The 25,615-nt window shown below is 44.8% G+C and overlaps 1 protein-coding gene across 2 annotated transcripts in view; it reads right to left on the minus strand.

Annotated features, from left to right (window-relative positions):
• Positions 1–24,050, minus strand: part of PAK5 (p21 (RAC1) activated kinase 5) — a 94,580-nt gene extending 70,530 nt beyond the window's left edge. The window contains exon 1 of one of the 2 annotated variants that reach the window (XM_074914579.1): positions 23,965–24,050. The gene's annotated coding sequence lies outside the window, so the exon portion shown is untranslated. The remainder of the gene's footprint in view (positions 1–23,964) is intronic. The other variant, XM_074914661.1, reaches the window with a different exon arrangement.
• Between the last annotated feature and the right edge of the window lie 1,565 nt (positions 24,051–25,615).

Consider the following 25,615-nt stretch of genomic DNA (forward strand, 5'->3'; position numbering starts at 1 on the left):
CTTTAAACAGGCAATAAACCCCAAATTTCCACTGGGAGGACAGGGACTGCTGCACAACACTTGGCAATGCCAACACTCACTCCCCACCTGTACGCGATACAAACTGTGAAAATCATCCACGCTGGCCCTAGGATGCAGCAGCGTTGGCATCCCATCTCCATCCCCCTTCTGCCATTACTTTGTCTATAAAATCAAGTTTATGCTCCCTGGTGCTATTTTTATACCATGTTATGACTCCTTCCCACCCGGTTATTCACATAATTACAGCCATCCCAAGATTATGTTAATAGTTTGAGTACCATGTTTAAATACAGGGATAACAAACTCGCACTAGAAGCTGAATGCCAAGCATTGTCTGTTTTCCCCAAATTAGAGAACAATTCTCTACAATTACAACATCCCTATCCCTGCTGTAATTAATGCAATGCAGTCAAAACCAACTAATAAGAATGGTGTTAAAAAGGTCTAATTTGTCTAAATAGGACAGTCTATTAGTGAACAAATTACATATGGCCCCTAGGAAACAAGACAACACAACTCCGCCTAGTAGAGAAAGTTGTTATAAAAGCATTTACTAAAGACTTCAGCCCCAGTATCAGCTCCCACATGGAGACTGGGGATGGATGTATACATCCACATATCACGTTGCACTCCAGCTCACTCTTAAAATCTTGGTTTCTACCCGTCTCCCTTGCACTCCCATGGCAAGAAAAACTTTTTCTAGTGAAATATTGACAAAACCGATGCAAATTCTGTAAAAAACTTTCTGGTTTGGAGTTTTTCTCTGGGAAAAAAAATGAACTAAACCAAACACCCTAAACCAAAACCGAAGCAAAGATGTTCAGTTGGAAGAAGGTCTGGAATGTGCCAGGGAAAGCAGCTGCTGCTCACGAGTGCTGTGTGTCCACAGGCTGCTAAGGAAGAAACAGCTAAGGAAAAAACCACCATTTTCGGAAGTTTCTGGTTTTGGGGAAAGCTGGACCCCAAGCAAGTCCATTTTCCTTGCAGGTGCATACTTAAAATGAGGGTTATGCTTCCAGTACCTCCCATTAAGGAAAGCATAAGATCATCTCAATGGAATTGATTTTTTTATTAGCTAAGTCAGTGAAGCCATAATTATTACAGCCCTCCTGGGCTGATAGTTACCAGCCATTTATAGGGCAGCAGGGAGATAAATACAGCATTTACATGTACATATAATCATTTTATTTCTGTATTAAATATTAATTTCCAAAGGGTTTCCCAGCATGCACAGGATTTACAGAATCCCTGTGCAGCAGCCACGGCACAGCACTGGCTTCACTGCCAGCCAGGACATGTCTGCAGAGCAGGCACGTCTTTCGCTCCACTCGGCGCTTTGTCCTCTGCCTGCTGCTGCCTTGCTCAGCTTCAAAAAAACCTTATTTTTATTATTAGCCTATTTTTCTTCTTCTACCTGCACACAGCGTATCCACTGGTGCCACTATTTTGCATTTCTTTATCCTGAATCAAAAAGTTTTAAAGTTATTCTGGTTGTTTCCCAGCCTGTGGCGCTCTCATCCCCACATTTTTTGGCTGTTGCCTTTCCAAGACCTCTCAGGACCAGCGACAGATGCCTAAAGGACTATTGCCACTCACTTTAAAAACCACATTCATGCCTTTATGGGGAATCCAGGGTATGGCATCACATCCACACTAGCGGGGAACATCCTTTAATTCCTGGAATGCTAGTGGATGCCACCAGATGTCCTACAGTGAGATGTTATCTTAGAAATCTCAGAATTTCACCCAAAAATTGCTCTGATCCTTTTTTCTTTTTCAGAGGAGCAAATACAAACTTGCAGCTGTACTGTACACAATTACTTTGGCCTAAATTAACTAAGTGAGAATTCTACACAACTTCAAGAACAGTTTGGAGAACACCGCTAAGCCAAACAGAGGGGCATTATTATTATAACAACAAGCTTCTCCAAAGCACAGGAGTCCACGCAACCCTCGTCCCAGCATTTTGCAGCAGCTGGTTTTGCAGGGATAAATACGGCCTCGTGGGCAGTTCCATCTGCTGGCCCACCAGAAACAGCAACATTGAAAAAAAAAAAAAAAAAACCACCATGAAAACTCCCCAGATCTATGTTTTACTCCAGTGATGACACATTCATCCTCCCAGCTGGCTTCTAAGTCACTCAGCCTCCCAGATTTATGTGAAATGGTACTTAAAATACTTCTTACCATTAGCTGGAGGGAGAGAGGGGACGAGACAGCAAGAGAAGAAAGAGCATCTGCTCCGAGACTATCGAAAAAGCTCAAAATTTACTGCAAAGGACTGGAAAGAAACCTAACCAGGCTACATAGCAGAAAATCCTGACAGCCTGAGAACAGTATTTTATGCAAGAAGCCTCCTTCTGCAAAGCCAGGCACAGGACATACAGCAGGTCAACACAAATGCCCGAGTCCCTGGTCTGGAAGTGGCTTCCAATGAATTTTAGCAACACTTGTTACTTGGTTTTGCAGCAATGACCGACAAAGCCCATGACAATGTCTTTCTTGTACTTCCACGGGACCCATGGGACTAAAGCACCCCACAATCTTTACGCATTATGTCCTCTGATATAATATGAATGCACAACAAGACCCTTCTTTCACCTCCCACAGACAGCAAAATAACCACAAATGAAATTTTGAAAGGAGAGATGTGTTGTTTCTGGAATGTAATGAAATTAAACAAATAAACAAGAAAAAAACCCCAAACTCCACATATGTGTTTGGGTTCCCTGGAAACATTCATGTCGCTTTAAATGGCTTTGGGGCAAGGCGCAGTCTGTGCAAACTGAAGTCTGCAAACTGGTAAGAAAAAAGTTTCCAGCACTGCTCAAATGGACGCTGCTGAGCTCTGTCTTCTGGGGTTACAGCTTGGCTGCAAAGCATGAACACATGCACATGTAACTCCCCGTCAAGATAAGCAAATACCTATTTGCAGTTACTGCCAAAACCTCTGAAGATGATTCTGCACTGAAAAGCATGAAAACCCTCATGAGATCCTGAACAGCTCAGGTCGTTGGGTTTTCTAGAGCTGCTGCCCTTTCCCAATGAAAGTATAAACTCTCCCTTAATTGAATCTGACAATTGAAAAGTAAAGAGATTTAAAATAACAAATGCTTCCCCAGCTTTCCCTCCAGCAAGGTTAGAGACATTTAATTGAACTTTAGCTTAGCTGCCAAACCAGAAAACAAGCAAATAAGAAAGCATTGGGAATACCTGCGTTTATTAAGTTAGTAACTCATCTTTCTCCAGAAACAGTTCTGCACCATCAAACTTTCTTTCTTCTTTTAATTGCTGAAAAAGCAACGAAGAGAGAAAACTACTGGGCACCACAAGGACCGTGGAGGTACCTACAGAACTGGCCGTAGCAGCTGGTAACAAAATGCCTCTAAAAATATTCAGGCGGCAAGAGCACAACCTCCCCACATTACAGAGCATACTCCGCTTAAGCCATGTCCATGTAAAATGGAAATACACCACGTGCAAGTCGAGAGGCAATTTCAACCCCCATACGTCGCAGTTGATGAGACAGATCCTGGCACAGCTTTGGGGTCAACCTTGGCAAAAAGATGTCAAAAAAATGGAAAGGACACAGGAGACAGCCATAAAAATTACTAGATGGGAGTTAAATGTCTTATAATGAGAAACACGGAGCTCAATCTGTTCAGCTTGTCTAAAGACGACTGAGAGGTAACTTGATTATAGCGTAAAACCCCCTTCACAAAGGAAAACACAGTAAAAAAAAAAAAAAGGGCTTTGTTATCTCTGCAGTAAGGAATAAAAGGAATCACTGGCTGGAAGCTGAAGGCAAGGAAAAGCCAACAAGGGAAGTATTTTTATACTAGGAATCATTAAACTCTCGAACAGGCTATCAAACAGAGCAGCAACTGTTTAACGTCTTGGAGATGCCACATGAAGCCTGGACATCTTCCTGCACAAGAAAGTGTAGTCAGACACAGCATGCCCTGTGCTGAGATGAGCAGGTGGAAACAGAGCAGCTCACAAAATGCTGGAGCGAGGACAAAAATGATTCAACAGTCACTTCTGGGTTGACTTTCTGAATCTACAGTCAGTGAAGTGACGAACCCAGCATCTTGTGTGGATAGGGAGCAGCACTGTAACACGCTCAGCCGTATAAAAATGGAATAAATGTTCCATTCAAAAGTCAATTTCTAAGTAATTTGGAAATATGGGTAGCATCACTGTGTTCTGATTTTATTTGAGGCTTTCAACATAGTTGAGGTTATAATAAGATAATAAAAACATACAATGCTCCTAATTGTCTTAACGTAGCTCTAACCCCCACCAGAGAGGTCTGGGTCATCGCTTCTGGTGCTGCCAGGCTCCTGGCAGGCTTCAACATACTTTTGGGCAAACACAAGGCAGACCCATATGCACCCTCACAAACCTCTCCCTCCTGCAGTTGGGAACCAGCTTGCGCTTTGTCGGCTCAGTTGGGCTTTTGTCGAGGCAACCTTATGGGCAGTTGATTGCTTCCCCTTCTTTGCTTTCCCACTTGCAAAGTAATTATTGAAGGACATTAAAAGGCACAAGGTAAAAAAACATCTGTGCTACCTTTTTTCTCCTCCAAGAATTAACCGATGTTTTCCCACACAGCATCAAAAAGAGCATCTCTTATGCTACTTATTAATGTTTAAACATGTTTATTTCAAGCGATAGAAGTGCTCTTTGAGAAGTAACGATCCAGGTAAAATAAAAATAGCTAACAAAGGAAAACAAGATTGTTTGGCTGCTCTTCTGTCAAGTTGTTCTCAGAAGTCCAACAATTAAAGGGGAACGTATCCATGATGGAAAAGCTCTCTGAAGCATGAGAAATAACAGTTACAAGCTAAGAAACCCTTCGAGCTACATCCTCCCCCTGACCTTGGTACACATGTTGCTTAATAATTTGGCCAGCAGGTTTGCATCAACGCTTAGCCCAGACCGAACACTGATCGGGGAGCCTTTCTTGCAACACTTTGCACTCAATTTCTGCAGTACAGCACCAGGATCTGTGTTTAGAGATTCATTTTAAGAGCTCATTTTGCAAAATACTTGCTCATTATCACTAACTAACCAGTGATTAAATAATCACATACTTTAATCTCAGATACTAGACAGCTTCCTTTGCCTGGTCTCTGAATTAAAGGGAGAAATTTTCCCAAAGCAGCAGCTTTATGAGGACCAAGAAATCACATCAGTCTTCTGGTGAGCTCTCACAATGCGCTGAGATGTATTTCTATCCTTCCCCAGTAAATCTCAACTTTAAAAGGTAGGTGGCTATCACGTAACAGTAAAACAGTTTACCCAGCATAGTTTATCCAAATTTTATGACAGAGATACAGAGCACTTTGTGGAGGTGGCTTAAAGCTATACCGAACTCCTGCAATGTTTGCAATGATTCAAAATGATTTAATGACACATCTGCTTTGGGTTTATATTTTTTCTGAGCAGCAGGATGTTGGAGAAGCAAGTACATCAGCTTCCTCTTCTATTCTGAGCTCCACTTTGCAATTTCTATGCCAAGGGCACGCTCTACCCTACAGAGGCATGGGATGGATGGATGCTCTCCAACTTGCTCACTGTGCTCAGTGCAACGGGTTTTGTGGGAACTCTAACAACACAAACAACACATGCTGCTGCTGACAAACAGTAAGGAGGCAAAAAACATTTAATGTATTAAGGTGGGGATTTCCAGAAAGCCCTACAGGAACCAGATTGACCTGAACTGAATTTCAACACAAGCTGAAAGCCTCAGCCCAAAGAACCTGCTGTTTCTGCCAGCGGCACGTCGGTTCCCTCAGAGCTGTGGAACAGGCACCTGGTCCCTCTCCCAGCAGAGGCAGGGATTCCAGTAGTGGGGCAATAGTTTAGGAACAGAATTATGTGAAGATTTTGTCTGCAGCTACTAACTCCAGTAGCAAGTGATACAGGAAGTTTTTGTGGAGTATCTCGTCTCCTCTCCTGGCTACAAAGGGAACCCGCATCCTAATACAGACCCTCTGACACACGTCAAAGCTTGATGCCTGAAGCAGGCCGTGTTAGTCCTACCTAACTATTGCAGAGGTCTGTGCTTTGCCTAAGGCTCATGTAAGCCCCAATAAAGCCCTCAAACAAGGCTTGAAATGCCATTGCTGCAGTGCATAGGATTAATGCTAGTCCTTCTGCAGAGGGGTGAATGTCATTTGCAGAACTGTGTTAATTCCTGATTTGAATTTAGATGATGTTTTTAAATAAGAAACAAGCTCAGAACATCCACTGGGAATCTGTGACTTGGATAAACCTTAATAAATCACTAAATGTGAGTCACTATTGGAAAAGTGCTCAGACTGCAGTGCTGGCTGTATAAAAATAATAATTTTTTTAAAAAGAAGGAAGATCACTTCTAGAGAATAGAGAATAATGGCTTCAGATTGCATATTAGGGGCACGGCTGATGTATTCAGAATGGTACGACAGCATTAATGAGCTCAAGATCAGCAAGCTCAATCTACAAAATACACTCTCATGAAGGAAGGGAAGAGGAATAGGAAAGGAGGCGGCTCTACCCAGGGCTTTGCTCAAAAAGGCACTTTTCTCAAAGCAAAGCAGTAAGAATTAGGAGAGGGGAATCCCCAGGGCAGATCGGATCAGGACAACAGGGGTGAGAAGACAGCAAAATCCTGTGGCTACTTCAGCCAAGCCCTCCCAATGCTGATAATCGCTGTTGAGTTGCCCTCGGCAATTCCTCCTGTGATCAATGGGTGGTAAGAAAGCTCAGGTAATATTAAACTCCCAGAATTCTGGCATACCTCATTGACCAGCATCTTCAGATTAACCCATTCTGCAGGATGATTTTCCAGTTCCAAATAAGTGGTTGCTGGAGAAGTAACTACAACAAATACCCATCCCTGACCAGCAGCTAACAGGAGCATCCTGCCACAGCTCCTATCAACATAGCCCCAGGGTGCTCCAGCAGCACCATCAGTGCCATGAGCCTCTTTCACAGGTCCTAATTTGTTTTGGCTTATTTTTTTAAATGTAGGCTGCTAAATATTTATACTGAAAGAGCATAAAAAACCTCCAGCTGATTCCATGCCATGTCATATTGATGTATCTATTCTAAAATAACATGAAATCTTCACATTCATACTTTTCCCTGCACAAGTAATTCTAAGATGGTGAATCTCCAACAGATCTCCCCAAACCAGTAGCATGTTGAACTAAAGAGACAGTCCTACATTCATCTACAAGATGGTGGTGGGAAAACCTCCCCTGAGTGGAAAGGAAGTTTGGCATCCTAAACTGGATTAGCACACAGCCCACATTCTTACATCGCTCAAAGCATGAGAGAGGCTTTCCAGAGAGAGGAAGCAGCAGCTGCACCAAAGAATTAAATTTAAAATACATTTACTTTCGAAGTGGGCGAAAAACGTCTCTTAACTCCTAATCTTTCATATTGTGGACTTGAATAAAATGGATGTTCTTTTCTTTTAAAAAAGTCATGCAATTTAATGTGATGCTTCCCAGCAGGCTGCATCTGTTTTAAATGTTCACATTCAAAATGTGAAGCCACTCCCTCCTCCCCCTTAATTTTCTCTAGAATTAGGAATACTCCATTTGCTTGAACATATCCTGAACAGATGAGCTTCAGAAAACCACAACCTTAATCTGGGATGATCTTCTGCATCCTGCAGGATACACCGCATTTGGGAAACACTATGGAGCGATGTGGTAGCTGCAGTCCACCCAGGTACCAGCAGTATAAGGAGGGAGACTAGTCTGCAGGCAGAATTTAGGGCTGATGTGTGATTTGGGCTGGGTTTTGCGTTTCTGGCTGAAATATCACAGTAAAATCAGATGAAACACTAAAACCATGGATGAATGGTTTTGGAAGAGGTTTGCACAAGGGGGACTCGAGCAGACTCCTGAAGCAGGTCCTGAGGAAGGACAGCATCCCCTAAGCAAACCGTGGCCAAACTTCGGGCTTGCAAAATTCAGAAGATTACAGGGAAGTGTTAAGAGCAAGAACAAGGGAAAACTGGAAAGCACTTCTCAGGGTAATGCTTCCTCTAGGAGTGAATCCCATGAAATTCTCCAATTTCAAAAAAAGGTCAGAAATTGCTAACATTTGTAAAAGGAGACAAACAGTCCTTAGCAAATCCCACTGAAGCAGGATATATAAAAATAATAAAGCAGACAAAGGTTGAATAGATATATATTTTTAGACAAACGGTGAGGCATCCAAAACCCAAATGATGATCAGGAATGCTGAAAAGCACCTTATTACTACATTAAGCTATGGATACACAGGTACCGCACAATTCTTTAGGGAACAGATGAACAACATGGTGGAGATTATACAGAAGTGACAGAGCAGGGACAGGGCTGGAAGTCAAGGCAAGCCCAAAGCTACAGATGTAAGCGAGCTAATGGTGTCAGCGTTAACTCCTGTGAGTTGTAATGCCATGTCCAACTCCAGGCAGCACGGCAGAGACGTGTCAGCGCAGCCACCTGAGCAGTGCCTGCGATTCAATGAGATCCTCTTGTCTCTTCCTTCATAGACGGTAAGAAGGTAGAATTCCAATTACTTCCATGTTGACTAGGCAATCATCTTGATGGCCTGTGGCTGTAAAGACTGAACTTTCTGACATCAGAAGTGACTGCTTCTCAGTCAAAACCACTTTTAAAATGTCAATTTAAATTCAACACAGGGAAACACAAACCAACTCACAGGGCAGGGACAGCAACCTTCACTTTGCAGGCACAGCACGAGTCTCTCAATTAAGATCAGGAAAGAAATCTTGAAAGCCTTATGAATAGTTTCCTATAAACATCAACCTTATGTTCAGCAATAATTGAGATGAAAATATAAAGTCAAGAAATGTTATGAGACAGAGAGGGGGAACAAAACCAGCAAATAACCTGATGAGACAGTACACATTAAGGCACTGACTCTGCCGAGGGTCAGGCTCTGGCTGCGTCTGCCTGGGGCTCTGCTGCAGCTTGTTTAGCTGTACCAGCAATTTTTCTATTGATCAGGTGGCTTATCTGTAATGCTTGTACAGAGAGCAGCAACAGGCAGGTATTCAGAGGAGAATGAACTATGGATGATCCCGGTGCAATCGGGCAGTGCACGGTATGACATAGCAGGGGACTCCCACACAGGGGCACTGGGTACTGCACAGAGGGGTGCAGGTGTGGGAAGACAGGAGAAGGGGTATAGGATGGTGCCCCATAGGCAAGACAGCATAACCCCATATATATCTCACTAACAGCCAAAGAAATGCAGACCTTGGCAAAATCAGTTTTTGGCGTAGCAAAGAGAATAAGGAGCAAGTACCCAATGTGTTTATGATGCTCTACATAAAGTAAACGTGGATACAACATGGGGATGCAGACTCTAAGATCAAGCATGTAATAGCATGCTAAAAAACTTAAATATATTTATTATCCCAAGTGGATCCTAATGCCCAGTGGAAGAAACCACCAACCTCCACCTCTTGCTTCTCCCAGCAAGGAAGTATAAATGCCACCATCAGCATCATGCGCCTCCTGGCAGCAGTGCGGGACACTAATGACTCACTGCCTTTTTTTTTTCCTCCTAATATTAAGAGCAGTCAGGACTAGAAACAGAAATGCTTTATTGGAGGAGAGGCATTCTGAATTTACAAAAAGGCTTGGTAAGACTACAGGGGGATAAAAGTCCTTACAAGACAGAAATTTCCACCTGAGAAATTGGTCTATTCTGGTTGAATTTGAATCAAACCTCTGCTTCTGCTGCATCTCAATTTTGGGGCAGGCTTTGATATACAGTACAGAATGCCAGGCACACCTGCAGAGGAGCCAAGAAAGAAGAAAAAAGAAAACCAAAATGCCCCACTTCTTCCCAGAGGGCAGTGAAAGGGTGAGCAGAGAAGGGCACAGATGTTAGGAACTACGTGTATAGCAATATTTAACTTACTACTGAGATGATTTCTGTAGGAGGATTTCTTCTTTTCTTTTTGTGTAATAAGTGGAGTTGGACTCATAATAACTATTTCATTAGAGGGTTAAGATTTCAATTACACTAACAAAACATTCTTGGCTTTGCAAATAAGATGTGTTTCCTTTTGCTCATAACAAGATTTCAAGTACAACACTGCACTAGTTAATGACTTGCAAAATTTGAAAGAAAAATTTAAACTCTGAGAATTGGTTTGGTGTTGGGTTTGGGTTGGGTTTTTTTTAGGAAGTCCCCATATTTTGGTAGATTCCCTCCCCGCTCCTTTCTCAGTTTTTGGACCAGGATACATCAAACACCCTCATGCCAATAAAGCAAAATACCTGCAAATGGATACCTCTCTCTGGCAACAAAACCCATCGACCTTTAGATTCCTCCAGAACCTCAGACTTGATCACCTCAAGGATGATGGTTAGAGCAGCAGAAGAGCAGCAAGTCTGGAGTTCTCATTTTTTCTAAGCAGGACACAAACCCCATTCCCTGCACCTCACTTTAACTGGTCACAGAAGAGGAAAAAAACCAGTAGCAAGTGCAAGAATAGCTACAGAGACAAAAGAGAAAATAATTTCTTAACCCCCAAATCATCAGTATGACAACACAGAGAGCAATCACTGATGAGAAGCATGCTGTCAGCGTACCAAGAATGAAGTTATCTTTCAGGAGGGTATTTGCAATAGCACTCAAGGACTGAAGCTGGGAGATTAGTTAGCTATTTTATGTAAGAAAGATTGCTTGAATAATCAGTTTTTCTGATGTTGCCACGTCTTTTCATTTGTTAGTGTGAAGCATAATTGCTTCTTGTAAAGTTGAATGACTTTAAATTAGATGGAAAGATGGTCATTGCAAAAGATAATTTTGAACATTCCCATTCAAAGTTGTAGGTTTAAAAATATGAGTTGAAATGCAATGGAATAATTAATCTGGCAGCAGTCACTTAATTTGTCCCCTTTCTTTTGTTTCTTCCTTCCTACGCACTGTTAAACTACATGAGTATGTACATCCACAGGAAATGAAAAGCAGGAAAACGAATATGTTTATCTAAATCAACGCCCTCGCCGGACCTGGAAGCTTTCAGTACAGTCAGCACCAGTGATTAAGCCAAGATTACGTTAAAACAAATTTGCCAAGTCACTCCTAATACTTCTATGTGGCACCGACCCAAGAATTTGTGTTTGTTTATATCCTCTCTCCAAACACCAACCAAAGTCACAGACTCACCCCAGCTGGAGGGGCTCCGTGCCCCCCGTTCGCAGCAGGACAAGGGCAGGTTGCTTGGGGCTTTGTCCGATCACGGCTTGAAAATCTCCAGTGAGAGAGATGGGATCAGTCGATCCTCCACCTGCAAACTTTCTGCATGTAAGAGCTATTCATAATATTCCTGAAAATCATGACTTGATTACTGCAGCAACCAGTATCACTGTTTCTCACCAGCCGACTGAATCGTGCATTCTTCCTCTCTCTGTTTTACCTATCTTTCGAAAATTCCTTGCTCTCCTATTTCTTTGCTCCCTACCAAAGTGCCTCCTATATTCCTGAAGGCACCTACCACCTGGACTGCAGGAATTTTGCAGTTGGTATTTATACACCGGGGTGCTTGGCGGTGCCTTTTATCTGGAAATGCAACGCTGCTCTCGTTTCAGCATGGAGCCCCTGCAGAGCCCGCAGGGCAAGCCCTGCCAGCCGGGAGTGGGGAGAAAGCGCTGCCTGATAAAGGATGCGGGGAGCAAAGAGCAGAAGAGACTCCCGCACGATGCCTTTGATCAGCAAACAACTTCCAGCCACTTGAAAACTTAAGGGGGATTCGGGGTCATTTCTTCTTCCTCAAGCTCTGCTTTCAGCCCGTGGATGATAAGAGTGCTGCTGATGAAGATGACGCATCGGGGAGAGAAGATTTTAGTAACTGGGGCGGAGGAGAAGAGGCAGAAAGTGGTGAGAGGGGGAGGACAAGGAGCCTATATAAAGCAGCAAAATTCAGAAACAGTCAATGCTTTCTTAGAAAAGAGAAATGCAAGAGGGAGAGAGCAAAGTTCGTGGAATTTTCAAACTGCCAGATACATGATAGAAGTGAGCTGAGATCCAGACACATCTTGCAACAACACTCATCCCCCAGATCAAACTCAAAACCAAGGTACATCCATCCTGCCACCTTTCTCAAACATATGAGAAAGTTTTCAGTCCCACACTCCTACAAAAGGCAGGAGTCCAGTGGCCTCCTGAGGACTGAAATTCAAGAAAAGCGTTTGCAGAATTATTGCAGCAAGTCCGAAGCTTTAGTGGGCAGAGGCACTGGGGACAATAAAGCAAGGTAATGCAACAGGTGTCCCCAAACAAAGCAACAAGATCCACTGCAACTGCTGCTTGACTGCACCAAATGAACTAAAACATCATCAGATCTTCCAGCACAGCCTCCAAAAAGTGAAATCAGGGCAAGACTGAACTGTGGGGGCTGATGGACCTAGGAGCTCACCTGGCTGGTGGGTCTCATCCTATAAAAGCCAATGCTGCTCTGTGGGTCTGGGGACTCCTCAGCTCAGCCAAGGCACTGGAAGTTTCCACCAGTGGGTACAGAGAAATAATAAAGGAAGGAACAACTGCTGCACCATGCTCAATCTCGTGTACACAATAGCACACATGATTAGAGCTGCCTGTATATGCAAAGGCTCAAAATTATAAGTCAGCAACTTCTACTGTTACTTCTTGATTTTGGCAGGTCTTACTTTCCTACTTGGCATCCTCACAATGTCTTTGGTAAAAACTAAGATAACAGACTTGATCATCGAGCAAATTTTTTTTGTAAACGTGCGTGTACATCAGATGAATGATTTGGTACCTGCCATACATTTAATCTCTCTGAGACTGTGCAAAGAATTTACCTGAGTCCTGCACAGACCTCAACCCCTGCACTTGGATCTGCACCCTACCCACCCTTAGAGCCTGCTACACGTTGGCTCATCGTTCGTGCTAGCGGCTTGTTTCCTCATCCATTCACATGATGTGCTTCCAAGGCTGGGTTTTATTGGCACAGGTCCCCAAAGTGCCTTCCAGAGCACATAGAGTACTACTAGGAAAGCCATCATGACAGATAATAGCGCTCTTATGCCAAGTACAAATCATTTTTAACTTTTTCTTTAAGTTTTTTTCTGCAATTTTGAAATATAACTAACCACAGGTTCCCAATGTCTCTCTTTAAAAGGTAGGGGAGCAGGGAGAAGCTCTCCTTGATTCATTAAGGCACTAATATACACACCTCTGTTTAAGTGGAGAAGGCAAATTTATGTCAATTTGACTATTTACAATAAAGCAGCTTGAGGAACCAATGACCTGGTTAGTCCTTGGACTGAAATCTGGGATCGTACAAGTGGAAAAGCAGCACGTTCCCCTGCTGACCAAGCTGCAGACCTCTCTTGGTCAGTGTTAACTATGGGCAGCACCGATCACCTCTGGCTGGGCAGGTCAGGGGAGGGCTCTGCCCCGTCCTGCCACTACACGTTGTCCAAATCACTGCAACAGGGGCCCTGGCAGCAGCCAGACAGGCTCCTCCCTTGATGGGCTACCGTCTTACCCATCCTAAAGTCAATTCTACATTAGCTTTCTGTTTTCCTTGTCAGCATTTCAGAGTAAATTCCCCCAGAACAGAAGCTATGCCACCCCTCCCAAACTTAAGTCCAACTTGGAAATCCTCAGTCCAGGCACAACTGAATTTCCTGAGAATCCTCTTCTCTGAAGCGGTACAGTACAAATGATGATCAATACTCTTCAACTCTTTAAAAAAAAAAAAGCTACTTTGAGCTGTTAATTAACCCAAAAGACTCACAGTTCAAAATCCTTTCCTTCCAGGTTCCCTCACCGGGGGAGCCATTCCTCATCCATTCCCCTGCACACACCAAAGCCCTGCTGCTCACTCACAAACTCAGAGACATCAACTTTTACAGGAATCTAACGCAAACCAAAGTTCTGCCTGAATAAGAGATGAAAAGCAGTTTTTAAAAAAACGTGATTACAAATGCCAACAAACAGCTAATGCCCATTTCACACAGAATAACTGGGGAAAAAGTGGCACGGCCTTTACATGGCCTCACTATGGATGGCAGCAAAGATTTACTGGCAAAGGGCAGCAGTGAAGTCACCTACTTCTAAAATTTTATTACTATTACATAATATGCTATCATGCATTTACTAGCACGCTGTGAAGCGCTGTCATAAATATTTAAACTGCAGAGACAAAGTAAGCGAGTTGTCGGTCACTTCTGTGTTTCTGGTTTTTGCTGCTTGTTCTCTTGGGCCCACAGTGAACAAAGTCTTGCTGTGCAGAAAATAAAAACACTGTGCATGAACCAAACTGGACGCACATACTTCCAGTAAAGCAAAAGGGACTTAAACTTGTTATTTAAAAGTCTTTCTAAACCGGGTCCTCTTATGGTCCTTACCAGCAAGCTTGTCATCAGCGAGGCTCCCCTCCTCGAACACTTGCCTGACTGCATTAGTTATTACATTTGATAGCTTTATAGAATTATTTGAAGCTTGCTATTTACCTAGTTATGCAAGACCCAGCGGCTTAGAGCCCACTCTCTGCCTGGGCTGCAAATCTCTGCAACCACCTCAAAAATAGCCCAGATTTTATGACCCGTTAAGCTTAATGATAAACCCTCGGATTTATGTTCCGGGCTAGTGAGCAATGGGAGATCAAGGGCTAAGCTTTGATTTATCTGCGGGCCAAGGGAGATTGTTATTTCTATATTCTTATTTTTGTCATCATTTGCCATGATGATTGCAATGCTTTGCTCTGACATCATGGCAATTTTTAGTGTTGTTTACGTCAAAACCAATATCTGCAGTTGGTTCTTTCGCAGTGTTGGTATTTCCTCTCCCAGCAGGACAGGAACACTGCCAGGGTGGTTTTTCATCCTCTGCCCAGCCTGAGCAGCAGATCCTGCTACAGACATGCTAACAACAGATCTTCTTGGTGGCATGGAAGGCAATGGTTTTCAACCTACAAATACTGTTGAAGGTGGGGAAATGGTTTGGGAAGGAAGGCTGTTTTGCTTTGCACCAGTTTCATATATTTGTGGTAGGCCAGTGATGCTTGGAGTTGAGACAAATTCTGCTTCATGGTGCTTTAAATCCAAAACCATGAAAACAGCAGCCAGTACCGTGGAGAGATGCTGTTCACATTGGCCCAGTGTCGGCTTTTATTACAAATATCGCTGTTTTAACCGTTTCTCTGAAAGCCCCATGCCTCTAGAATCAGGGGATTGCAAGAAAATCTCCAATTTACTCTCCAAATTTACTTTAAAAGGAAATAAAGAGAAAATTAAATGCCCGATGTTGTAGGTAAAAATCTTGAGAAATGGTCCAGAAGGACCACAAATGTTCTTACAACTCAGTTTCACACTTGCCTGGCTTTAACACATTTTTCATAAAGCCAGACTCTGCACATCTTAGAGCCTGACCCAAGGCTGGTTACCAGCTTCAACAAGGGCAGGTGGGCGCACCAGGGGAAGAGATTGGAAAAATGTTAAAGAATACAATGATATTACAAAGGTAATCACACCTTAAAGTAGTTCTCTACAAAGATTATTACATCTATTTGACTATGTTGTACAGGTATACTAATACTACTTAACTAACACTGAGAAATGATGGGAAAAGCAAACATTAAAGGGCAAATTTTGAGTAGCTCAAATTTACAGAGCAAAGCAGATGCCTACTATAATAAAGGGAACTTACCAGGGGAATGGTGCATTATCCAGTCTCTGTCTTGATCGACAGCTTGACAGTCTTTTACCAATAAAAAAAAAAGTTTTTAAAAAGCATTAGTTAGCAATTATCACCAATTTCCCCATTAAGTCCACAAAAAAAATAGTTGCAGCTTAATTTCTAGCTAAATCAGGACTGTTGACTGTTTTTCTTTCCTATACAGAATTGCAAAGTGAAGAGAAATAGCTACGTACTGTTACATCAGTAAAAGAGAGATACAAAAGAGGAAAGTAAACAGGAAGAGAAATTGTCTTAGAATAAAAATGGCAAAGGTAATGGACAAAAAACACACAGAAACCCTTTAGCCCTCAGTTAAAGGTCTCTCACAAGTAGTAGCATCAGATTGTTGCACAAAAAGATGCAGCAGCAAAATACTGTGGACCAAGTCCTACCAGACGCTGAGGAAAAAAGTCAAAATCTTTCTTCAAGCATAAGTTGATAGTAAATGAGAGCCACAGTACTGGGTTTTTCACATTACATAAAATCCCAGGGGTCTGTTACACTGGTGACATCCAAATTCAGACTAGATTGTCCAAGAAGAAATAAGCCCTGGCTTTAACTTGAATTCATCACAGCAAACCTTTCTCTTGGAAGGAAGCAGCCCTGCTGATAGGTGGCACGTTCCATACGCGTCTCCCCCAAAAGAGGAAAAAAATCCACTTATTGTTACCGTGTTAAGAGATATTAAGTCACTTTTCAGCTGGCAATACTCTGCACCAGTGTTTGAATTATTTACATCATGCCTTGTACTTCTTAAGTACTTGAAAAAACCCTACTTACTCTCCCTGTGAATCTTGACAGTGCTAAGAGCTGGTCCTCAAAGAAACTGGGTAGGGAAAGCACAGAGGTGGGATGGATGTTGCATTTTTGGTAATTTTGGCATTGTATCTCTAATATAATGAAAAAGGAGAGACATGCCTGTGTCCCTAATAAAAGCCTTGCCTCAGTAAAGCATTTCTCTTGCTTCCCAGGACCAGGACTTGACTCTCACCTCCGTCCAAGTGAAGGTTTCTTCTGTCTCACTCCTAGGAATAAATCCTCCATGGCATACAAGGCACGTGGTTTTGCACGTTTCCCTGGAGCAGTCTTTAGGGTTTGTAATACACCACCTGCTTTAAGCTCAGCCCTATCACCAATACTCAGTTCTGGCACAAGAGCTATTGGCAGTAACTACTTTTATTCCTTGCCAATCCCTTCCTGACTTCCAGTAGGACGGAGCTCTTTCCATCGAGTCACACGAATGCAATTACAGACATCGACACATGGGATTTTTCTAACTTGTTTGCTTTTCTACTTCTCATCCTTCATTTACTGTCCTAAAAATGTCAGAACTGAGAGCAAGAACTTAAAAGGCAATCACCACCTGCAACCATCATAGCAACCTAAATTATTTTGGCAGCCAGGTCTCTCTCAACACATTCTTACGGGGCCTATAACCCTCGTGCTGGGAAGATGCCATATATTCCCCGGCTTTAGGCTGCACCATTTCAAGCTCCTGCATAAAACATGGAAGCACCCAGAGATTTCCTAGAGCAGCCGATGGCTTAGATTACAGCCCTCAGCTTGGCACTGGAGCACTTTCCAGTAGCACACTAAACTTTACATTTCCAGTATAAAATCCCCAGCAGTGTTGCTTCCCCAAACCCTGTCGGCACAGCCCATGGTGCACATCGTGCCTTCCCACTAACAGCACCATGCTCCACAACTAACTTTTTTTATTAACATAAATTCAGTATTAAATCTCAACTGCAGTTCAGTCATGGGGTTTTCAGCCGTTTGATTATTTTTTTCCCCTGTGACACAAAGCATAAATAGGAAGAGGTTTTGCTATTTAGAAAAGAGAGTTCAGAGAGTGCAACAGAGACACAAATGAATGTAGCACTACTCTTTCCTGCATGCTTAAAATCTGGGATGGAGGCTCAGAATGTATTTACTTTGTGCTCACCTTGCTCTCATGAAAACCTTCCTACTTCTTCAGCCTAGAAAGCCAGCCTTTTCTAAAAAACACAAAACCAAATACCCTCCAAAGCCTACGAGAAATGCAGCAAGCCTGTTGCCTTTGGGGTCTTTAATTCAAGGTAGTGACAAGACGTACACCTATTTTTCTGTGGAAAACACAGGATTTGGTTGAAAAAATAAACCATTTAAGCATTCTGATAGTTTACCAACATTTCAGAGATTAGTAACAGCCCCTTTGAACAATATCTCATTTCTATGTCCTTCAGCTGTATCCAAGAGCCCTTCTGTGAGTAATGCCTAGAAGACTGATAAAAAATATTTTAAATGTATTTATTTATGCGGCCTAAACAGCCCAACGAGGCATTAAGCCTAAATTTTCATAATCCTGCAAAATACCAAAAGCCTCCTGGGACAGACCAAGACTCCTCAGCTCAGGACCAGATAGTTCTGCATCATCAGGGGAAAAAAAATAAAACTAAACACCTGAAAGTGCTTTTCAGAAGCAATTATGATAATCCCTCCTGTTACCCAGAGGGAAGCAGTGGCACACTGAGGTTAAGTAACTTCTTGGAGGTGGCTCAGCGAGCAGCACAGCCCGGATTAGAGCCACCAGTGCCTCCTGACTTCCAGCTCCACACCCAGTCCAGCCCCTTAAATAGCTGCAGTGCAAATAATTAGCTCTGTGCACGCATCTAATTCAGGGAATGGGAAAGACAGAGTTTAACTTAACAATACAAAAATTTCTACAGAGAATCCCAGGAGAGAAATCTTACGTTTTAATAACCACCCCCTAAACAACCTGTATGAAGGCGGAGGAGAAAGCCACTGCACAGATTTTACTGCCACCAGTTTGGGAAGAGTAAATTACTCACACGCAGCAGAACATGTTGCAATAAGAGGTTTATAGGGGCTATCACCAGGATCACTCTTGCAGCATTTATTTGTTCCAGTTTTTGTTTGTTGGCATTTCTTTCATCCTGTCCTTTGTCACCAGGGACCTCTCCATCCTTCCATTTCTGGGGTACCTTAACTGTCAGGGAAACAATGCATCTTTTGCTAAGGGAAGGGTTTAGTGATACTGCACATTTTTATTTACAGTGTTATTTTGCATTATTGTGTATTTCCACAGCGATGTCTGACACATGTGGCTTTTCTCCATCAGAGGTGACTGTATGTCTACTTCCACTGTTTCCTTGCCTATAGCTGCAGTATCTCTTTTTACTTTTTCAGCTGCCTCCAGCAGGGAACAATAAATCTAAAACACAGTCGGAAAAAGTAAAATCTCTATTGCTATTTTTGTCATCCAACTTCTTTGGCTTAACCTATTTTTGGAAGAGCATCTTCGTTAGGCAAAATCGAAGCTCCCAGCCCAGTGACACTGAAGGAGCATGTCCTGCTGCGGGCAGAGCCATTCCTAGCAGCAAACTCTAACAGCAGAGCCAGCACACAGAGGAAAGCCGGGATGGCCCAGAAGGAAAATTATGGGAGCCGGGATTTCACTTTTGCTCTCCATCACTGTGTGTCCCTGAGCAAGTCACGCCACTCCTCTGCTACACGCTTTGGCCATCCTCACCCTGGCACGTGGCACATGCACAAAAAGGATGGGTGCACCTTATGCCGTAAGCCACCCAGGGTGAAAACACATCTTACTACACGTCCTTACAGCCTCCAGCCCTACTAGGACGTCAATTTTGGTGGTTCATGAGATATAAATATTAATTGGTATATACAGCTCATGTTTTAATAAAAGCTTTGCTTAGGGGATAAGAAAGGTCAGAAATAGGAAACGGCAGCCCAACCTGTAAAAGGAGAAGAGCTAAACTTGATTCACACATTTTTGTTTTGTTGGTTTGGTTTTAAAAAATATTCAAACTCTGTCTTCTCTGAAAAGCAATTACCTTTGTACTTCCACGAGATGCACCTTCCAAAAGTGGTAGCAATCTTACACGGCCCAGGAAAAAAAAAAAAAAAAGTTGGAAAAGACACAAAATAGCTGGCTTCGTATGTTGTGGCTGGCTCTGGCACAGCATGACAGGAGCACGCGCTTCTCACATCACTGCACTCACAGGCACTACTTGGAAAGGGATAATCCTTGAACCTTTAAGGCACAAGACTTGGCTCAAAGCCGACATGTTGTGCCAAGGCTGCAAGATGGCTGCTTTCAACAGGCCTGGCTGAATCACACGAGAGACAAACTCTACGGCAGGTCTTAGACCTGAGCCCCCAGCCGCAATCCTGCTCTCCAAGTTGTTTCTCCCAAGTAAAAAAAAAAGAAAGCTAAACATTCATTTTGATAAAAAAAAATATTTTGTTTTCCTGGTTGTGTGAACAGCCCTTCAAATGCAATGCTGAGCCCTGCTGGGCTTGGTGACAGGCCAGCTGAGACACCAGCACTAACAGCAAGTCCTCGGTGACATCTCTGCGGCCTTATGGATTAAAGGCTTAAGTAGAGTTAGCCGAACATTAAATATCATTAGAGTGCACTGAAACTTGCTCTAAATGGTGGAGGGGGGGTAGCTGCCTTTTAAATGACCTCATAATGAACCAGGGTTTTGTGCACAGTTGTTAACATTTTTGAAGCTTTCCAGTTTTTAGCTCTTTTCCCTGTAGAACAAAGCTGATGCAGTGGTGCTGTGCATCGGGCAATGTTCCAACACACCTCATCGCCAGCTGAAGCTTAATTTAGTGGGGGAAAGTTGTCTCAAAAATACCAAGCTTTATATCTGGAGAGAAGGGAAATATCCTATGAAGTTCCTACCGAGCAAGAGACAAACCCATGTCAGACACCGGAGAAGCTACGAGGGAAGATGCCATAGGAACCTATTGGTTGTGACACCCATTCCTTGAGGAAATTGTATAAAACACCTTTCGTGCTTCAAATTGCTATTGAGAGTAGTAAGCATATAGAAATGTTTACTGGATTAGAATTAATGGAAAAAATATTAAAGTATAACTGGAAGATGGTAAAAAGTGTATGCCCTCCAGGTGTAAGGGATATCAACCACTGAAGTTTCCATTATGGTGTTTCTGGTTTTACCTGGCTGCAGTCACTGACCATCCCACCCCAATGGCAGAGGGTTCGCTCAGCTTTCACCAAAACCTGGGGAAACCTGGCCAAACCCTGCAGCAGACCCAACAGACCAACTCCACTGACTTCAGCAAGAAGCAAAGCACAGACAGCCCCAGAAACCCCACCAGGATAGCCAAATGGTACCATGAGATGCTAACGTCAGGAGCAAGATACCCTGAGGACGTATTTTAGCAAGAGGTTTTTTCGTTTGAGCTTTATGCATATTTCAGAAACTCTTCAGCTGTTGGTACCCACAAACACCTGTTAGCAGTTTCAACCCATGCCACACAGCAGACTTCTGTTTGTAGCTTTTGCAAAGTAAACCGGTAAAACTGGAGTGATTTTACGTATCCAAACAAGTAGATGCCAGACACTTCAGATTCTTAACTGGAGCAGCTTCAAAGCAATAACTGGATTTAAGTATCAAATGTGTGTGTGATCAGAGATGCAGGAGCTCTTTTCCTCCGTTTTTCCTCTTCTTTTTTCCATACTTCCCTAAAACAGCACAGCACCCCTGACAGATCTGTGCCAGCATCACCTCTTGGGCTTTGGCCACATGAGCTGGAGTTCTCCTTGAACTCAGCTCTGAATCTAAATTACACGCCCCAACTGACGTCAGAGAGAATAGTTTGTCTCCCCTGTTTCAGTACCAAATCTGGAGTGAGGGAGTGAGGGTTGCTGCCAGTGAGATAAGGCAAAACCTGTAATTGTTAACTACTACCATGAGAAGTTTGTTCTTGGCTGACAGCAGGAATTGACACTAGCAAGCAGGTTTCTTGCAAGGTGTTTTATATTTCCCAACTAATAGCTGTTACACATTTCCATTTTAGAATTAACCATCATGATGCTGAGATTTCACTGAAGCCAAATATTCACCTACTGTGAGTATGTGCAATTGATGAAGTTTTCCAGAAAAAAAAAAAAAAAAAAAAAAAAGCAAGCCACCGGGAAGCACATAGGGGTGCCAAAGTAACAAGGGAATCAAATGAGCAATGGGATTTACTAGGTCTGGCTCTCCAGGGGTCACCAAAGTGATTTGTTGATGACTTGTAACAGGGTTCTCCACAACAGGACTGCCATGGTCTCTCCTCTCTGTGCTGCTGCTTCTCTGTACAGAAATGACTACTCTGAGCCCCTCTGTTAAGTGCAGTTCAACAGTCACTGCAGCTGAACGACACGCACACACACCATGACTTAGTTTGCCCTAATTTCCTTAGAATAAGTTAAAAAACTGCAGAAGTGACTTATGGCCCATGGAGCTTCTGCACAAAGGGGAGGCAGGACTACGGCAGACTGGTCTAAATTCTTCTGATGAAAATTAATCTCTGCTAGAGAAGTGCAGTTTCACCGGGATCAAAACCATTTGTAAAACTGTTTGAAGAAGGAGAAGAAAGTTTTGCTTCATCACTCTCTACATCAGAGACTTTCCCTCAAATCAAACTCTTTTTTTTACTCAATTTATCTCCAATTAATATGTTTGATAGCACAAAAATGTAATTCCACACTGAACAACGACCTTCCACCAACCTGAAATGAGCTGCAACTGAAAAACCGTGACTAAACCGCGGAAACAACCAACGAGGCAAACTGCAGTGAGTAATCCCAAGGCTTTACCAGGCACAGCAGCAGGAGCAGCAGCTGCAAGGCTGGTGCCCTGCCCCACGCTGCCCGGGCACCTCCATCCCCACCTGCAAACGGGGAGAGCAGCTGCCCACCGTGGGGGCATCAACGCATTTAGTAATCGCCGTGCAGCACAGACAGCAACCCTACAGTAAGAAGAAACAAGCAACGCAAAGGGCCATTTTGTGAACCTCAAACAACAGAAAACCTTCTTCTACAGCTTCTGCTCAACCTCACTCCTGGGGGTGGGGAGGGCCAGGGAGACCCTGCAAGGGACACTAAACCCACTCTCTGCGTCAGAAACACCATCCTCAGCAGGCGGCCAGAGCGATCCCCCAATGCCTCCAGATACATCCTCCATGTAACAAGAGGTCCGCTCTCGAGAGCGGCAGCAATGCTCACAGTCATCAACACCGGCTTTCGCCCAAGGCAGGGCAGCGTGGCTCCTTACTTCAGTCCTACGCAGCGTTATTTAAAGTTTTGTGGTACAATAAAGGGAATAAACGAGGAGCAATGATTCCCTAGGTACCATCTGGGCAGCAGGAAGCACGGAGATCTCTCTCAACACAGGTACCAACTCTCTTCCTTCATTTTGCAAATGCTGAAGCATATGAAAAAAAATCTAAAATGAAGGGAAAGGCTACCAGCAGGGTGGTCTCACCGCCAGCCCCTTTTGAGTTGATGGGAATTTTATCCTTAACAGCAATGACAGCCCATTCGGTGAGTACGTGGGAAGAAAAAAAACCCCACACATTTCCATTGTTTCTTTACGTTAACAGAAGGCTGGTGTGTAACAAAGAGGAAGAAAGGCAGCCTGTGTGCTGCTGGCGGGTTGGTAAGAAATTCTCAAGGTCTGATCAATACCAAGAGAAAAAGCACCTCTCCTCTGGTCTGAGGCTCGAGCGTTTTTCAAGCTCGGCGGTCACCGTGCCGCTCATTTTCTTTAGCTACAATGATCTGAGGCGAATGAACACAGAAAGAAGAACGGAGTCGATTGCAGGCATTTCTAAACCTCTAGATGCAAAAAGAAGAGTGAGCAGAGCTATACTGGGGCACGCCTGAGCATTGCCAGGAGCGGCCGTACGTCTCTCCGAGTACCTGTTTTCTGGGTGAAACCCAAAAGCACATGATATTCACAGAAAGTTGGGAGCAACTTCTCGTGGAAAAAAACCTGACAAAAATCAAAGGCCTTTTAAAACAGAAAAAAAAAACCCCAAACATTGCTCTGGGAAACCCCGGCAAGGTACTGAAAGCAAAATCACCTCAGGAAAACCCCCCTGGAGAGGAGCCCCCGGCTCTCCCCGCGCCAGCCGCCCTCAGCGGCACCGCATAAGTGGGGACGGGGATGCCCGGGCCGTGCCTTTGTCTCCCGCCCCGCCTCGGCGGGCACCGACGGACAGGAACGACGGACAGGACAGACGGACAGGACGGACACAGGGGCGGCTCCGGTGAGCGCCGCGCTCGCCCGCGGCCCCGCAAGGTCGAGCCTCCGCCCGCGCCGCCGCCTCAGCGGCAGCCGCCGCCGCCGCACCCCCGCTCCCCGCTCCGGCCGCCCCTACCTCGGCGGCCGCCGCCGTCACGCCGCCCTCAGCGCCATGTTCCCGCGCCGGCTACATCCGGGCCGCTCCGCGCCGCTACGCGCGGCCCGACCCGGCCCGCAGGTGCCGCCGCCGCCGCCCGCCGAGCCAGGGCGGGGCCCGGCACCGCCCCCGCGCCGGGAGGGGCCGGCAGCAGCGCCCCGCCCCGCCCCGCGGAAGGGGCTGGGGGGCAGCGGAGCGAGCGGCGGCGGCGGCTGCACTGGCCGCCTGTCCGGCCGCGCGTGAAACCATCGAATCATCACAGAACGGTTTGGGTTGGAAGGGACCTAAAGATCACCCGGTTCCAACCCTCTCCCCCCCCGCCACGGGCAGGGACACCTTCCACCGGCCCAGGTTGCCCAAAGCCCCGTCCAGCCTGGCCTGGAACCCTGCCAGGGAGGGGGCAGCCACAGCTTCTCTGGGCAACCTGTGCCAGGGCCTCACCACCCTCACAGGCAGAATTTCTTCCCAGTATCTAATCTAAATCTACCCTCTTTCAGCTAAAAACCGTGACTCTTCATCCCATCTCTACCCTCCCTGAAGAAGAGTCCCTCCTCAGCTTTCCTGTAGCCCCTTTAAGTCCTGGGAAGCCGCTCTAAGGTCTCCCCAGAGCCTTCTCCAGGCTGAACACCCCCAACTCTCTCAGCCTGTCCTCACAGGGGAGGCGCTCCAGCTTATGAGCATCTTTGTGGCCTCCTCTGGACCTGCTCGAGCAGGTCCGTGTCCTCCTGATGTTGGTGCCCCCAGAGCTGAACCCAGCACTGCAAGTGGGGTCTCAGGAGAGCAGAGCAGAGGGGGAAAATCCCCTCTCTCGACCTGCTGGCCACACTGCTCTGGATGCAGCCCAGGACACGGTTGGCTTTCTGGGCTGTGAGCGCACATTGCTGGCTCATAGTCAGTTTTCCATCCACTAACACCCCCAAATCCTTCTCTTTGGGACTGCTCAATCCACTCCTCACCCCGCCTGGATTTGTGATTGGGATTGCCCAGAGCCATGGGCAGGACCTTGCCCTTGTTGAGCTCCATGAGGTTTGCAGAGTCCCACCTCTCCAGGTCCCTCCGGATGGCACATCCCTTCCCTCCGGTGTGTAAACCACACCACACAGCTCGGTGTTGTCGGCAAACTTGCTGAGGGTGCACTCGATCCCGCTGTCCCTGTCACCAGCAAAGATGTAAACCAGCGCTGGTCCCAGTACCGACCCCTGAGGAACGCCTCTTGTTGCTGCTCTCCATTTGGACATCGAACAATTGCCCACAACTCTTTGAGTGTGACCATCCAGCCAATTCCTTATCCACCAAGCAGTTCATCATTCAAATCCGTGTCTCCCCAATTTAGAGACAAGGATGTCCTGTGGGACAGTGTGAAAAGCTTTGCACAAGTCCAGGTAGATGATGTCAGTTGCTCTTCCCTTATCCACCAACACTGTAACCTCATCATAAAACGCCACCAAATTCATCAGGTAGGATTTGCCCTTAGTGAAGCCATGTTGGCTCTCACCAATCACATCCTTATTTTCTATGTGCCCTGGCACATCCATGCCACCATGCATGCACCAACCCATACTCCCCTATATCCAGCCATCCACACCCCAATTTATGCACCCATCCATGCACTCATGCATCAATCCATACT

This window comes from Athene noctua, chromosome 1 (genome assembly GCF_965140245.1).
Source record: "Athene noctua chromosome 1, bAthNoc1.hap1.1, whole genome shotgun sequence".
NCBI lineage: Eukaryota > Metazoa > Chordata > Aves > Strigiformes > Strigidae > Athene > Athene noctua.